Source organism: Tupaia chinensis, unplaced genomic scaffold (genome assembly GCF_000334495.1).
Source record: "Tupaia chinensis unplaced genomic scaffold, TupChi_1.0 Scaffold000350_1, whole genome shotgun sequence".
Lineage (NCBI taxonomy): Eukaryota > Metazoa > Chordata > Mammalia > Scandentia > Tupaiidae > Tupaia > Tupaia belangeri.
The window spans coordinates 4,748,963-4,764,776 of record NW_006159844.1 but is presented as its reverse complement, the minus strand read 5'-3'; the positions used below and the strand labels follow the sequence as shown (position 1 = coordinate 4,764,776).

The 15,814-nt window shown below is 38.1% G+C and overlaps 1 pseudogene; it reads right to left on the bottom strand.

Annotated features, from left to right (window-relative positions):
* Window positions 1-15,814, bottom strand: part of LOC102485596 (protein transport protein Sec61 subunit alpha-like) — a 61,201-nt pseudogene that overhangs the window by 17,041 nt on the left and 28,346 nt on the right.

Here is a 15,814-nt window from a genome sequence, read left to right as displayed (position 1 = left end):
CTTCTTAGGTTGAATCTGTTTGGAGTCCTTTGTATTTCTTGAGTCTGGATGTTTAAATGCTTCTCTAGGTTTGGAAAGTTTTCTTTCAGTATTTCCTGGAATAAATTATCAATGCCCTAATTAGATGCTTCATCTTCTGGGATACTGATTATTCAGATGTTTGGGCTTTTACTGGTATCTAATATTTTCTGTATATTATTGTCATCTTTTTTTATTCTTCTTGGTGATTTTTTTCTAGGTCAGAAGTTTTGTCTTCTACATCTGAGATTTGATTGCCTGCATGATCTAATCTGCTTTTAATACTTTCAAGGGAGGTTTCGATATCCTGCATTACAGATTTCAACTCTCGAAGTTCCGTTTGATTCTTTTTTATATTGTCCATCTGCTCCTTCAACTCATGAAAGGACTTCATCTCTTGGAGTTCAATGTCTCTTTTCTCTTCCATCTCATAGAGTTTTGTTGCCGTAAATATTCTGAATTCCTTTTCTGACATTTCAATAATTTCCTCGTGTTTCCCCACAGTTGGAGACAAGTTACTGACATGAAATTTTGAATGAACAGAAGCTAGAAAGGAAGAAAGTATGTCTGAAAACTACGACTGATGTGTTTGATGGTGATCACCAGCCAAAAAGAGTTCAAAATATTGATTGATGGATTGACTTGAGTAAGACAAAATGAGATAAAAACAGGGTAAAGGTCTTATCTGTAGGTTCAAAAACACTCAATGGCTAAAGCAGAGTATAGTGAGAAATGTCTTAATACCATATGTGAAAAGATTTGAATTTAGTTAATTTTAAGCTCAATATGAATTTACAAGATGATATAATTAATACAAGTCCTCAAATAAGATACTTATGTAATCTGTACTTAGGCTGTATTAACAAAGCAATAAAATATCATCAGGACACTGTGTGGCCTGGCAGCTTTGGCAGCTGAATCCCACTTGGCTGACTGTGCAGTTCAAATCCCAGACCCAGAGGCTTGAGAAACACACTGGGTGCATGTGTGTGGATGCCCAACATTCCCAAAGAAGGAAGAGATGGAGGAGAAGGAATTATGGTTTAAACATTTCCTACTGGGAGTACTTTCTCTGCTTCTTTCTTGGACCCTCTTAGTAGCACGGAGGTTAAGGTGCTAATCCCACAAGAACTTCATGGTTCAAGTCCTGGACATGATGACTTGAAAATCATGTTGGGTGTGTGCATGTGCATGATCAAAATCCTGAAAAGAGAAGGGAGGAGAAAACATTGAAGCATGGTTATCCCTGTAGGGGATGATTTCTCACTTTTTCTCTTTCTCTGATGAGTGCACGTATCCTTTAGCAAAAATAAATAAATAAATAAATAGAAAAATGAATAAAGTAACAACTCTCAACTTTCTAAGTACAGCCTTCTGACATTAATACTTGTCTCTTACAAGTATCTCAGATTCAACAGATAATATTAATTCTTTTCTTCTAAATCTGTTCTTCTCCTGGTATTTTCTATCCGGGAGGTTCCGTCTTGGTGAATGCACCACTATCAACAAAGTAATTTAAGTCTCAAACTAGAACTAAAGTCATCTTCATTTCAAGTCTCCCCAACTCTTGCATATGCTTGGTTTCTCAAGTTCTATTCATGTATCCACTGTCATGTCTCCCCTCCACTGCTCTTATGTTTTTTTTGTTTTGTTTTGTTTTTGTTTTTTTGCCTAATGATTTCTACTGGACTATCAAAATAGTTTCCTAATTCAACTGCCTCCAAACTCTCATGGCTTTCTATACTGCTTCTAGAGTATATCTTCCAAAAAATAAATCTGATCATGTTATTTCACAACTCCACACCCCAATAGGATTTCATTCAGCCTTTCTATTGTCTATATATGTGCCCTATCCATAAGAATATTTGGAGCATGTACACTTATATATCAATCAGGTATACATGCACTATATAACTCTCTCTATATATATGTATAAATTTTAAAAGGATAAGATACAATACAAATTGAGTTCATTCAAGACACTTTTATTTTTTATTTTTATTTTTTAAAGAATTATTTGTTTGAGGGGCCAGCAGGTGGTGTGGTGGTTGAAGGCGCTGGAATCCCACATGGCTGACTGTGGTTTGAGTCCCAGATCTGGTGCCTCGTTTTCTCACTTTCCCTCTCTCTCTCTCGGTACCTTTCTAGTCAAGTTAAAATAAGTAAATAAAGTTGAATAAAATAACTTTTTAAAAAAGAATTATTTTATTTAATTTTATTTACTTATTTATTTATTCATTTATTTATTTTAGTTTGATGGGAGAGAGAGAGAGAGAGAGAGAGAGAGCAGCTAGGTCTGGAACTTGAACTGCAGTTGGCCTTGTGGAAGTCCAGTGGCCTCAACCACCATGGGACTTGCCAGCCCCACAAAATGTCTTTTTAAAAAATTTTTTTTATTGCCAGAGGATGTGGATGCTCACCAGAGACGCTGGTAAGATGGGAGGTGGAAGAGGAAAAGTGCCCCCGATGGGACATGATCATGTTGCAATTCCTTATTTCCATTTCTGCGTACTGTTAGAATTTTGGACATACATCCACACATGCCTGGCAGTCCCTTAACTACGATGCTATGGGGCCAGCCCTAAACTATGGTTTATTAAGGGGACGAATTAAAATAGCTAGTCTAGTTTTGCAATGTGCTTAAATATGCATCTTTATTAAAAAAAAACTGGTTTACTATTTTTTAGATACAGTGATCAAAGTTCAGTTTATTTTGATACTTGCTTTTGATTGCAAGTGGGTAAACACAGAATACCTTAAAAGTAAATAGAGGTGTATCGCTGGCTGAAACTAAAATACAATTTTGTTTTCTAGAACCACCCAAACTTTTTTTCTGAAACACATTCTCCATTATTACAATCAGTTCTTGTGAATTAAGAGGTATTACATTTCAATATTTTCAACAACAACCAAAACTCCCATCAAAACTATTTTAAATTTTAGAACAAGCCAGAACATTCCATTGTCATTCTTTGGTGTGAGCAGATGTGAGAACTATACTCTTGTACTGGCTTTGGTGATAAAATCACATAATCATGGAAGTGTTGCCATTTTGAAAATGCTCTGCCCATACATATTTCTTCTAAAAACGGTGTCTCCTCTCTGATTGTTAAACTCTCACCTTTATTCTGAATAAAAAATTAGATCTGTTTATTTATTTATTTATTTGGAGAGGTTTTTGCTATAGGGCACGTGCACTCGCCAGAGAGAAACAGAGATAGAAAGCAAGAAATCCCCTGCCAAGGGGGATGGCCACACCACAGTCCATTCTCTTCCATTCTCCTCTTGGAATCTTGGGCACACATGCACATGTGCCTGGTGTGAGTTTAAGCCACTGGGTCCAGGACTCAAACCGTGGTTGACTACATGGGACTCCAGCGACATAGCCATTACACCATCTACTGGTCCTGGTTTATTTATTTATTTAAAAAAAATTGCTAATGACAATCTACTCTCATCAAAAAATAGGTATGAAAATTTGAACATTTGCTAAAATAAATAAATAAATAAACTCCTCTTTAAATATGGAAGTTCTTTTTAAGTTCTTTGCTATGAGCTAACAAACCTCTAAGTAACACATAAGATTTTCATGCTAACTTTTTTATCTCATAAAAAGGTGATTTAAAAATATAGGGTTAACCTGTGATGTGGTGGTGAAGGCCCCTTAATTATAGGGCCAACCTGTGATGTGGTGGTGAAGGCCCCTTAATCCCACATAGCTACAATGTGGTTTGAGTCTCAGACTTGGTGGCTTGAAAAACATGCTGAGTGCTGGTGTGTGTGTGCCCAAAATTCCAGAAGGAGGGAGAAATGTAGAAGGGATGGTAGTGTGACCATCCCTGAAGGGGGTGCTTTCTCACTTTCTTTTTTTCTCTTTCTCCAGCGAGTGCATGCACCCTCTTGCAATAAATTTTATATCTATATGTTAGATTTTAGTTAAAGTTTTTTTTTTTTTTTTTTTTTTGCTATAGGGTGCATGCGTTCGCCAGACAGACAGAGAGAGACAGAGAGACAGAAAGCGAAAAATAACCACCCAGGGGGGATAGCCATGCCGCAATCCCTTCTCCTCCATCATCCTCTCGGGATCTTGGGCACGCACGCACACGTGCCCGGCATGAGTTTTAAGCCACCGGGTCTGGGACTCGAACCGTGGTTGACTACGTGGGAGTCCAGCGACATAGCCATTATGCTAACTGCTGGTCCCCCCAATTTTTTTTTTAAATAAACATATTCTATTGATAAAATGGCCATCTGCCTTAACCATTTTTGTTTGCAGATCTTGCTTATAAAGATGTGGATCATTAATTTCATGATGGTGCTAACTTTGTCACTTTATCCTAGGATATATTTCTTTTTCTTTTTTAGTTGCTACTAATTATATCCAGGGTTTCTTTAATATACTTCTTTTGAAGATATTAATCCTACTGAGACTGTTTACTTTCCATTACATTTTACTTTATTTGCTTCCCAAAAAAGTTATCCTTCGTGTATTTTATTATTGACACAAGATCTAACAGATATCAAGAACAGAAACATATTAGGGACATTTATACTTTTACCTAGTTGTTTAGTGATTTATCTAATACTTACTTTTAAAAAATATTTAATTTGAAGGACCAGCAGGTGGTGTAGTGGTTAAGGTACTGGACTCTTACATGGCCAACTGTGGTTTGAGTCCCAGACCTGATGGCTTCAAAATCACTCTGGGTGCATGTGCATGCATGCCCCAAAATCTGCAGGGTAGACTGAAGGAGAAAGGATTGGAGTGTAGCCATCCCCCCGGGGAGTGATTTCTCACTTTCTCTCTCTTTTCTCTCTCTTTCTTTGCCGCTCTCCAATGAGTGCATGTGCCATATGGCAAAAACCTTAAAAAATATTTAATTTTGGTTTTCATCCTTCTTTTTATATGTAATACATTTTAGTTAGTCACAGTATTAGGTTGGGTTCCCAACAGATCTTCAAGCAAGAATTTGGGTGTAAGTAGTTTATTTGGGAGAAGATTTAAGAAAGCATGGATAAGGAATGGCAGAAGTGAGAAAAGAAAGATAGTGAGGATGATAAAGTGAGTGTTGTCAAGCTTTCTGATGTAGGCAATTGTAGCTCTCTCCCACTAGGGAACTCTGGAGCCAGAGCAGTATTTTTCTGAGTTGTCTTATTTGGGGCACAATAAATTCTCCAATTCTCTTTTAACATTGGCTACATGACAGTCACCAGGCATTTCTGGCCTATTTGTGGTTCTAGGGAGAGCCCTCAGGTGGAGAGAGGCAGGTATTGCAGCAAGATGCCGTCCTCAGGAGCAGGGATTGGAAGTGCAGAGGAGGGGAGGGCCACTGAGTCACCTCTAAGGTCAACTTACACTCTTCAGAATGTATTTGACCATGCTTCGTAAGGCAGAATGAGCAGGTATTTTTTTCCTTAAGTTAATTTATTTCTTTCATGAGCAAGAGAGAGAGAAAGCGCACCCCAAAAGGATCCTGACTCTAGGATTTACCCCCAGCTTCAGACAGACTAAATTAAGGGCCAAGCATGTACCCGGTGTATCAGGGAGGTCTCTGGCCCTGAATCCACATTCTGTGGGATTGCCTCACAGAACATTGTGTTTCACAACTGCTCTGCCATTTGCCCCCAGGACACGTATATTTTGAACATTAAAAAATATTTAATTTCATAAGAATTGGAAAATTCTTTGCTGAGAACATGTATGTTGATGTGCTTGATTGAGCCAATGCACAGTGTATTTTGGATGGAAAATTCATTTGTGTGTTGTGATGGTGTATAGTGAATTAATGTAGAGAATGAATAAATTAAAAAAAATTAATTTAATGTATTATTATTTAAAATTTGACGAGAGAGAGAGAGAGAGAGAGAGAGTGAGTGAGAAAGCAAGCCACCAGGTCTGGGACTTGAATTGCAATCAGTCATGTTGGAGTTCAGCACTTCAACCACTCTGGTGGCCCTAGAACAAATATTTTTAAGCAAAGTCATGAGCATTTTGTTTTCTACTATTAAGTAAAAAACCTTGCAAAATAAACTTCTTTTTTAATAAGAATTATTTTATTTAACTTTATTTATTTATTTCAATTTGACCAGAGAGGGACAGAATGAGAGAGGGGGGGAAAGTGAGAAAGCAAGTCACCAAGTCTGGGACTCGAACCATGGTCAGCCATGTGGGAGTCAGCACCCTTAACCATGATACCACATGCTAGCCCCAAAGGACTTCTTTTTGTTAGAGGTGTTTGCCTTAGGGCATTTGTGCTAGCCGGGGAGAGAGAGAGAGAGACAGAGACAGAGACAGTGAGAGGGAAAGTGAGAAATCATCCCCTGGGAAGACAGTCTCCATACAATGCTTTCTCCTCTATTCTCCTTCCTGGATCTTGGACACGCATGCACAAGTACCCCATGTGAGTTTCAAGCCAGCAGGTTTGGGACTGAAACTATGATTGGTCATGTAGGATCCAATGATGTAACCACTATGCCATCTGCTGGCCCCAAAAGAGACTATTTTTTAAAAATTATTTAATTGTATTTATTATTATCATTACTTTAAAAATTTTGCTATAGGGCTTGTATGCTCACCAGAGAGACAGAGAAAGAGAGAGAGAAAGTGAGAAAGTAAGACACCAGGTCTGGGATTTGAACTGTGATTGGCCATTTGGGAATCCAGCACATGTGGGAGTCCAACACCTTAACCATCATGCCACTTGCTGACCCCCAAAAGAGACTTTTTAAATGTTGATTAAATTTAGTAAAATTTTGTAAGGGCTTCATAGACAAGCTATAACTCCATATTTTAAATAATATTCTTTATATACATTTTTGTGGTTAATGCTTTAACAGATCTGCATTATTTGTATAATATTTTTAACTGGCAGAGATTGTACTTGGAGTAGAAAAATTAGCTCTGCCTTTTTCTTAGTATTTGTGTGTGTGCTTACCTTATTAGAATTATCTTCGGCCTTTAAAAAATATATATATATAGAATTTTTGCTTTGCATTTGACAGAGAAACAGAGAGAGACAGAAAGCAAGAAATCACCACCCAGGGGAGATGGCCATGCTGCAATCCATTCTCCTCTATTCTCCTGTTGGGATTTTGGGTATGCACGCATATGCGCCCAGTGTGAGTTTTAAGTCGCTGAGTCTGGGACTGGAACCATAGTCAACTATATGGGAGTCCAGGGTCGTAACTATTATGCCATCTGCTGGTCCCAGCCTGATGTTTCTTTGAAGAGAACTTTTAACATCACTTGTCTATTTTATGAGGGCTATTTAGTTAAAACTGGACAATGTAATCTTTAAGTATATTTTACTGGATACTGCAAAATATAACACATTATTTCAAAAATGATGGACAACTGGCTAATTCTCCACATTGTGAAATTCCCATTTCCTTATTGTACATGACAGGTGACAGTTTGACATCCAGATCTATCGAGGTAGCAGTGTCGATTCAAATAAAATATTGTCGAAGCTTAGTATTTTCCCAATTACTTGAATGAAAATAAAATCAAATAGAAGTTCTCATGTTTTCAGTGGATCATCTCATGGACCCTGTGCGGTATGCGCATCCCAGTTTGGAGACCATCAGACTACAGGGCAAAGCAGTCAGATGCCTGAGCATAGGAAATGCACTGTAACTCCATTGCATGGCTCTGGCCTGCTTTTCTAACCTCAACTCTTGTCTGGTAGTACCTCATGCCTAGCATTTTGGTCATAATAAATGAACTTTTTCTTTTTCTTTTTTTTTAAAGAATTATTTATTTAATTTCATTTATTATAATTGTTATCTTTTAAAATTTTATTATAGGGCACACATGCTCACCTTAAAGAGACACACAGAGAGAGGAAATGAGAAAACAAGCCACCAGGTCTTGGGACTTCAAAGTTGGATGGTCATGTGGGAGTCTAGCGCCTTAACCACAACGACACTTACTGGTCCCATAAATGAACTTTTTTTTTTTTTTTTTGCCAGAGGGCATGTGTGTTCAGTTCACTGGAGAGGGACAGAGACAGTGAAAGCACCCTCCCCTCAAGGAGAATGGTCACACCACAATCCTTTCTCCTTCATTTTTTCCTCCTTTCAGGATTTTGGGAATGCATACACATGTAATTTTGCATGCACAGTGTGCTTTTCAAGCTGCCAGGTCAAACCATGCAGTGGGCCATGTGGGAGCCCGCTGACTTAACCACCATACCACAGGCCGGCCCAGAGATAAACTTTGAAATTCCCCAAATTTGTCATGCCGAAGTGTATGTCAGAGCATTTATATTATTGCTTCTGCCCAGAATGCTCTTTCTCTTTGGACAACCCGGTAGCACTTTCTCTATGAAACTTTGGCTAGCCTTTCTCTAAGCCCCAGGGTGAAATGAAAACACTCTCTCTGGAACACTGCTGGAACCTTAGCCCCTGGCCTTTTGCTGAACATACTGGGTTGTTGGAAAAGTCACGATGTATTTTTCTATGTTTTTCTATGCAAAAAGGCATCATGACTTTTTTTTTTTGGGAGAGGTTTTTTTTTGCTCTAGGGCGCATGCACTCGCCAGACAGACAGAGACATAGAGACAGCGAGAAATCACGCCGCAATCCCTTCTCCTCCATTCTCCTCTCGGGATCTTGGGCACATGTGCAGACATGCGCCCGGCATGAGTTCTAAGCCACCGGGTCCGGGACGCGAACCGTGGTCGACTACGTGGGAGTCCAGCGACATAGCCATTACACTAACTGCTGGTTCCCAAGGCATCATGACTTTTCAGATGACCCAATGTTTGCTAACATTCCTGGTTCCTCCTGTAGACCATTGTCTCTCTGAAATCTGAATCTCTGGCATAAAACCTTAAATAGTAACATGATCATGCTTGTTGAATTAACTATGGAAGTGACACTGCAGTGATCAGCCAGAGTAGAGGGTTGTGTTTAGTTCTGGGGGCCTCTTTAAGAAGGACTTGGAAAACTGATGTGTATCCAGGAGGAAAGAATTCTAAACAATGCCATGAGAACAGTTTTAGCTTTGGATCAGTGTGTAGAATACCTGGTAACCGGGCTTCAGTTTTGATATCAGGAAGAGTTATCTGACAATTAGAACTGCTGAACATGGGAGGAATGGCTTCGGAGTATGGTGAGTTTCTTGCCACTGAGGTGTTGAAATAGCCTGTATGGATAACCTCCTTGAGCAGCCTGAACAAGGGTTTAAAGCTTCTGGAGTGATCACAGTGAGTGGAGGAGAATTTAGATAATCTTTGGATTGTAAACAATCGAGCTGAGATTTGAACCCATTTGAAATATCCAGTGATAGGCCTAAACTTTAATAGATATTGTTTAAGGGAAAAGCAGTGAGGATATTTTAAGTAAACAATTTCCCTGTAATTCTGAATCTCAGGATCTAGGTAAGACACTACAGTAATGCTGCTTTGCTTTCTCATGAGTCCGGTGGTACTAAAGGCTAAGCGAGCCTTTGAGCACGTACTGATGCTGCTGTTTTTCTTTGTAAGGGTAACTATAGACATCTAACTTGCTTCCCCTTTTAATCCTAGAAGTAGGCTACCATCACCTTGTGCAACCATAAATATAAAATTTGTCATCTGAGGGTCCGTATCAAAGTGATAATGTCTTTTGGGTACTGGAGCGGAAGAAAATCTTCTATATATTTAGGGCTGCCCAAGGCAGAATTTTATAAAATACTGAGTCAAATAAACTTAATTCAGAATAGAAGCAGGAAACACACACAGTTTAGACAGCATAGAATAATCTAATTGTAACATTTTAAAATTGGCATGAATCTCATAGTATGAAAACTAAGGCTCTGTGAGGTTAAAGGAACTTATCTAAATGTTACACAGTTGATGGTTTCAGATGGATCACAGTCAGTTGCATCTAAGTCCACTTCCACAGGATTTTTCAAAATTTTACCCCACTCTCTCAAGAGTAGATGTGGTCCCTCCCTGAAAGACTTGCAGTCTCATAAAGACATATCTATCAAACAATTAGATATTACAAAAGTAGGGCCAGCAGATGGAGAGGAGGTTAAGGAAACCAGATCCCATATGGCTGACTGTGGTTCGAGTCTCAGACTTGGTGGCTTGAAAAACACACTGGGTGTGTGTGAGTGTGTGCTCAAAATCCCAAAAGAAGAATGGAGAAGGGATTGTGGTATGGCCATCCGTCCAGTGTATGATTTCTCACTTTCTTTCTCTGTGTCTCTGTCTGTCTCCAGTGAGCATGCCTGTAGCAAAAAAAAAAAAAAAAGTTAAAAAGAAAATGATAAAAGTAAAATGAAGTGCCATACAGCTAAGGAGTAGTTTTGCAGGTCAGGAAGGTGAGAAGTCACAGGTCAGAGGATGTAGAAAGTAATCTCAGACCAGAAGATGTGAAAGTTTTTATTAAGTGCGACTTTGAAAATAGTTCTGAACAATAGCTAGGCTTACAAAATTTGTCTTTGATTCCCAATGTGCATGTTAGCTTTGTCCACTTTCAGCAATGCCTTTCCTTCTCTTTTATTTCTTTTTAGTTTTACTGTTCTCTATCATACTAGCCAATAGGACACAAGCAACTAATTGCTGCAAACTCTTATACATTCCAAATTACCCCCACAAAAACAGTTCACCATGGTAACCAAACAAAAAGAGACTAGAAAACAGAAGCAAAGTATTTACTTAACGTCTGATGGACCCTCTGCATGATTTTCATTAGACCTGCTTGGTTTTCTTTTAGGTTTGGGTGCCAGTCACTGCTTACTTTTTAAGCTGTTAAAAGACTGAAAACTTTATTAGGCCCTTTTATGTAGAAATTTGTAAGGAGCAGTGAAGTTACGGCTATTGGTTTTTAAATATACGAATCTTATTTAGAAATGTTGGCTCCTGAGTCAACTCAGGAGCTATGCAACTCTTTCCAATAACTTCAAGAGAACAGAGACATTTGATGACGGTAAACAGTCTTCTAAGCATGCTAGAAGAAAGGGAGGTGATAATAGATTTGAAATAACCTTGTTAAGGGCCCTGCTGTTTATTTTTGCACATCTATTATAAGGGGTACACTAACCAGCTGGTATAGAAACTTCATTGCTAATTATTTTAAGTCAACATCTTTAACTAATAGACCGTATTAATGAATATAATCAATTGCATTATAGCTAGTTTTAATCCTTTGCTGAAGGACGATTTTGACCATGAAACAGAAAGCCATTGAGGTTCATAAAATATGTCTAACATTTTCTGAATTGGGGAATAGAACCACTCTCTTTATCCCTACTATTGTCTTGGTACTTCTTTGAAGTGCAAAACCATTACAGCTTCAAAGGCAGTCCAGGAAGATGGCATCTGCAGCTTATGGCAAGCTCTGGAGGTGTAGACAAATAGTATGCAGGATGTCACTAGGTGGTAGGTTTGCTAGGGATCTTGGCATAATGGCTTTTTTTTTTTTTTCTTAAAAGCAATTAAAATCTGTGTACAATAAATTGCTTTGCCTGACACTTGTTTTTAAAAATTATGTCCTATGTGTATTGTGGTAAAAAGTGATTCTACAATGTAAATGTTCATTCATTGGAGAAGAAAACAAAGATGGGTGCTTGTTTGGAAGCTTAAGGGAAGGAGGGGAAAAATTATTTTATAAAGAAATAGATCATTGGGACCAGCAGATGGCGTATTGGTTATGTCGCTGGACTCCCACATAGCTGACTGCGGTTCAAGTCCTGGACTGGGTGGCTTAAAACTCACTCTGGGAGTGTGTGTGTGCATGCCCAAAAACCTGAATGGAGAATGGAGAAGGGACTGTGTCATGGCCATCTCCCTGGGGGGATGATTTCTTATTTTCTGTCTCTCTGTCTCTCCAGTGAGTGCATGCACCCTATAGCAAAAATCTCTCTAAAAAAAAAAAAAAAAAGAAAGAAAGAAATAGATCATTGGGGCCAGCAGGTAGCATGGTGGTTGAGGCACTGGACTCCCATGTGGTCCACCGAAGTTCAAGTCCCAGGACCGGCAGCTTGCTTTCTCACTTTCCTTCTCTCTTCCTGTCTTTCTCTGGTGAGCACACATGCCCTATAGCAAATTAAAAAATAATAATTATGAATGAAATTAAATAATTCTCAAAAAAGGAATATCTATGGACTGTTGCTGCTCTGTTTTAGATCAATCCATGAGGACATCTAGAATTAGTTGCATTGAACTAAATTATCTTATTTGCATCTTTCTAGGCTAGATCTCTTCAAGTATCAGCTGGGTGTGGGAGATTTGGAGCAAGATTTTCTTTCAATGAAGGGATTTGTTCCTTAGGAATAGAGTCTATAATGTCAAACTAATTCTACTCTAGCATCAGGAGATTAAAAAATGCAATTTATTTTCATATTAAAAACATTTATTTGTAATAATGACAAAATACAGAGAGGAATATTTGTTTTGTATATTAATGCCTTTGATAGGATTTGTTGTATTTTTGTACTTTGGGATAAATATCATTCTGTCTGCTGAATCGGACTGTACATGTAAAGAATGGTAATGTAGCCTTCACCAATGTCGTCAACAGCTTTGTACTACTGTAGCCATCAGGAAGCCATAAAGGAGCCACTTTAATGACTAATTCTTATTTGGAATGTTGTGCTGTTCCTTCCTTACAATTCAGTTATTCTTTAGAAAGGAATTGGTAGATTTGAGTGAATTTTTAATAGTTAGGATTCAATAAGAACAAGAGATATGGAGTTTCAGTATTAAGGTTAATGGAAGCAGATTTTGCTCTGAGGAGAAGGGGTGGCAGATATATTCCCATCCTAGAGACCCTTCATTATGATATCTAGTTCATGTACAGAAAAGACCAGGCTTTAAGGATCTAAAATGCCAGAAAACCTTGAAAAGTATTTTTTTCCCCCCTGAAATTAGGGAAATCAGGAGAGTAACTGTTTCCTTTATCTCTCTCCAGTGAAAAAATGTAGGCTGATGAAAAAAAGGAGTTTCTGCTAAATTCCTTCTGATTCTTTCCACAGTAGCGTTTAAATGCTTGTTTTTTTTTTATCACTATTACAAAATGATTAATATTGATGTTTTCTCTCTTCAGTAAAATTCATTAATTGTTCCATTTCTGTCCAGTGAATAAAATGCTAATGACTATTCCTGGGTGTAGTCTCAAGTCATTGTTTCAGTTAACTGAAAAATTCATTTAGAGTCTTCAATAAGTGGCCTAAGAAGGAGTTAAAAAATTACTTTCCTCTCAAGAAAAAGAAAAAAAAAAGAAAACACCTCAACACTCCCCCAAACCAGCATGCTTTACTTCACTTGATTGCATAAAGGATCTAGAAGAACGACCTCAACTGCTTTTCATTCTTTTATTTGTTAGCCTGAGTCTGGTGAGCCTTGTCAACGATTCTCTTAAGTATCCAAAGGAATCCCTCTCTTTCTTTCCCTTCCTTTCTTCCACAGGGTCCATTATCTCTATTAGCCTGCCTTGGAGAAAGAAGAGACATCGTGGCATCGTCTAACTTCTCTGAAGTCAAGGATGCTTTCAAAAGCGAAGTTTGGGTGGCTGGGGGAGGAAGAGCTGGAAAGGAGACCACAGGGAGGAGGGAAGGAATTGTAAACGAAAGGGCAGCTGGGGATTGGCTCATTCTTTCTGGGCGTTTTGTGGAGCTTCCTTAGAGCCAGTAAAGAAAGGAAACTCCAGGGGCCTTATTTTAAAAAATGCCATTTAAGTGTCTGATGTCCTAAACTGATCTGCATAAAGAAATAAAGATAAGAGAGATAATGAAAGCCAGGTAACTAGATACTAACCCAATCAAGTTTTGATTTACATTTATTTTTTAAAAGGACTGTTTGTTAACTTTCTCTATTTGACAATGATGGGGTTCAGGGAGCGCTAATCCAAAATATGGCACCTTGGCATCTGCGAAAACAGCACAAGCAGGAAGGTTATTTATGCCTTGCCTCTGCTTTTCCTCCCTGTGGCAGCTCATAAGACCTTCATTTGAGAGATATCCTTCCTATACCCAGAAGAAAAGAGCACCTTTATTTCTGAAGGCATGGGGTCACCCAGAAGAATCTGACAAACAGGGCTTGCTTCATCTACTATATCCCTCCCCCCAGTTTATTGTCATTAGATCATATGTTTTAATCTAATCGTACTTAATTATGATAATCCTTCATTAAGCCTTGCATAAAATATACACAGTTTTATCAGTGTTTTTGGGTTTTCACTTCCTTAATTATGGCTCCCATACCATGTGAAACTTATGTTAAATACATTTTTATGCTTTTCTCTTGGTAATTTGTCTTTTAGGGGCTCCAGACATGAACATAGGACAAGGTCTTCTCCCCTATAGCAATACAAGTCTTTTTAAAAGTTCATGAAAAATGCATATTATGAGAAAATTTCATGGATTTCAAATTTTGCACCAAAATAAACTTGCATTTTTATTCTATTTTTTTCATGAACTTTTGAAGTCCTCTCATATGTCAAAGGAACCCAAATGGTTAAGCTAGGGCATCACAGGGTTGCCATTTCTGGATCAAGACTTAAATACTCTCGAACGCTACCCCATAGAAGAGTGAAGGCTCTATAGACATCAGTTCTCAAAAGAAGCCATGGACTTTAAGAAGGTAAGTTTACATCTTAAATAACTTTTGGTGAAGTATGATTATTAAGCAGGGGAATTATGGAAAGAGAATAAAAGAAAAACATTTTTTCTTGGCTGACTAATTTAGATTTTGGTTTTTAAAGATTAGCCAGCTGTTTCTCCTACTAACATGTCATGTAAATATTTAAGTTTTTTTTTTTTTTTAGGGACCGAGGGCAAAATTCTATTTCTGTGAAATAGAAGAATGAGGATTAACTTTATTTTTATTTTAAAAATTTATTATTATTATTTAATTTGCTATAGGAGACATTTTAAGACCAGAGAAAGAGAGAGAGAGAGAGAGACAGAGCGAGACAGAAAGTGAGAAAGTAAAGATACCAGGTCATGGGACTTGGACTGAGGTCAACCATGTGGGAGTCCAGAGCCTTATCCACCACATCACCTGCTGGCTCCCTAACTTCATTATTTTTTAAAATAACTCCTTTTCAGAGTATTAAAATAATCTGTGTCCATTTGAAAAAGCAGATGAAAAAATTGAATTTGACATTATATAAAAGCCATAGTAATTTGGAAGACCTTTATCTACTTTAAAATCAAGCTGACCTGAGGAAAAAAGAAGAAAAAACTTTACTAGAGTCAGGAGGCTAGAGACAGTGGAGAAACCTTTAATATGCCTGCAAAGGGAACAGAAGGAAGATTCTTAGGACTAGTTAGGGGCTCTGGGACTGGGCCAGCTATCATCTTCCCTCTTGGGCCTGTAAACTGCTGACCTTGAAACTTATTTACTATAAGCCTTTAACATATGTGAGCAAAGGATTTTGTGGGAGTCATCCTGGAGCTGAAGTCCTAAAAGAGGGTTCTTCTAGGACAGTTGCTCAGCACCAGTCAATTGCTTGGTGACCAGTTATTAACAATAAAGTGCCAAGGTCGGCAGGTGATGTGGTGGTTAAAGTGCTGGACTCCCACACGGCCAACTGCAGTTCAATTCCAGGACCTGGCAACTTGCTTTCTCGCTTTCCCTCTCTCTCTTTCTGTCTCTCTATGGTCAAATTAAAATAATAATAATAATAATGATGATTATAATAAATAAAATAAAATACAGTGCCAAGAAGGCCTCTATGCAGGTACCATAAAGATAATGTGGGTCCCAGAAAGTTCCTCCTGTTAAAATAATTTTTTTTCTTTTTTTTTTTTTAATTAAGTTTTTTTTTTTTTTCCATGGAATGTGTGTGCTCGCTGGAGAGA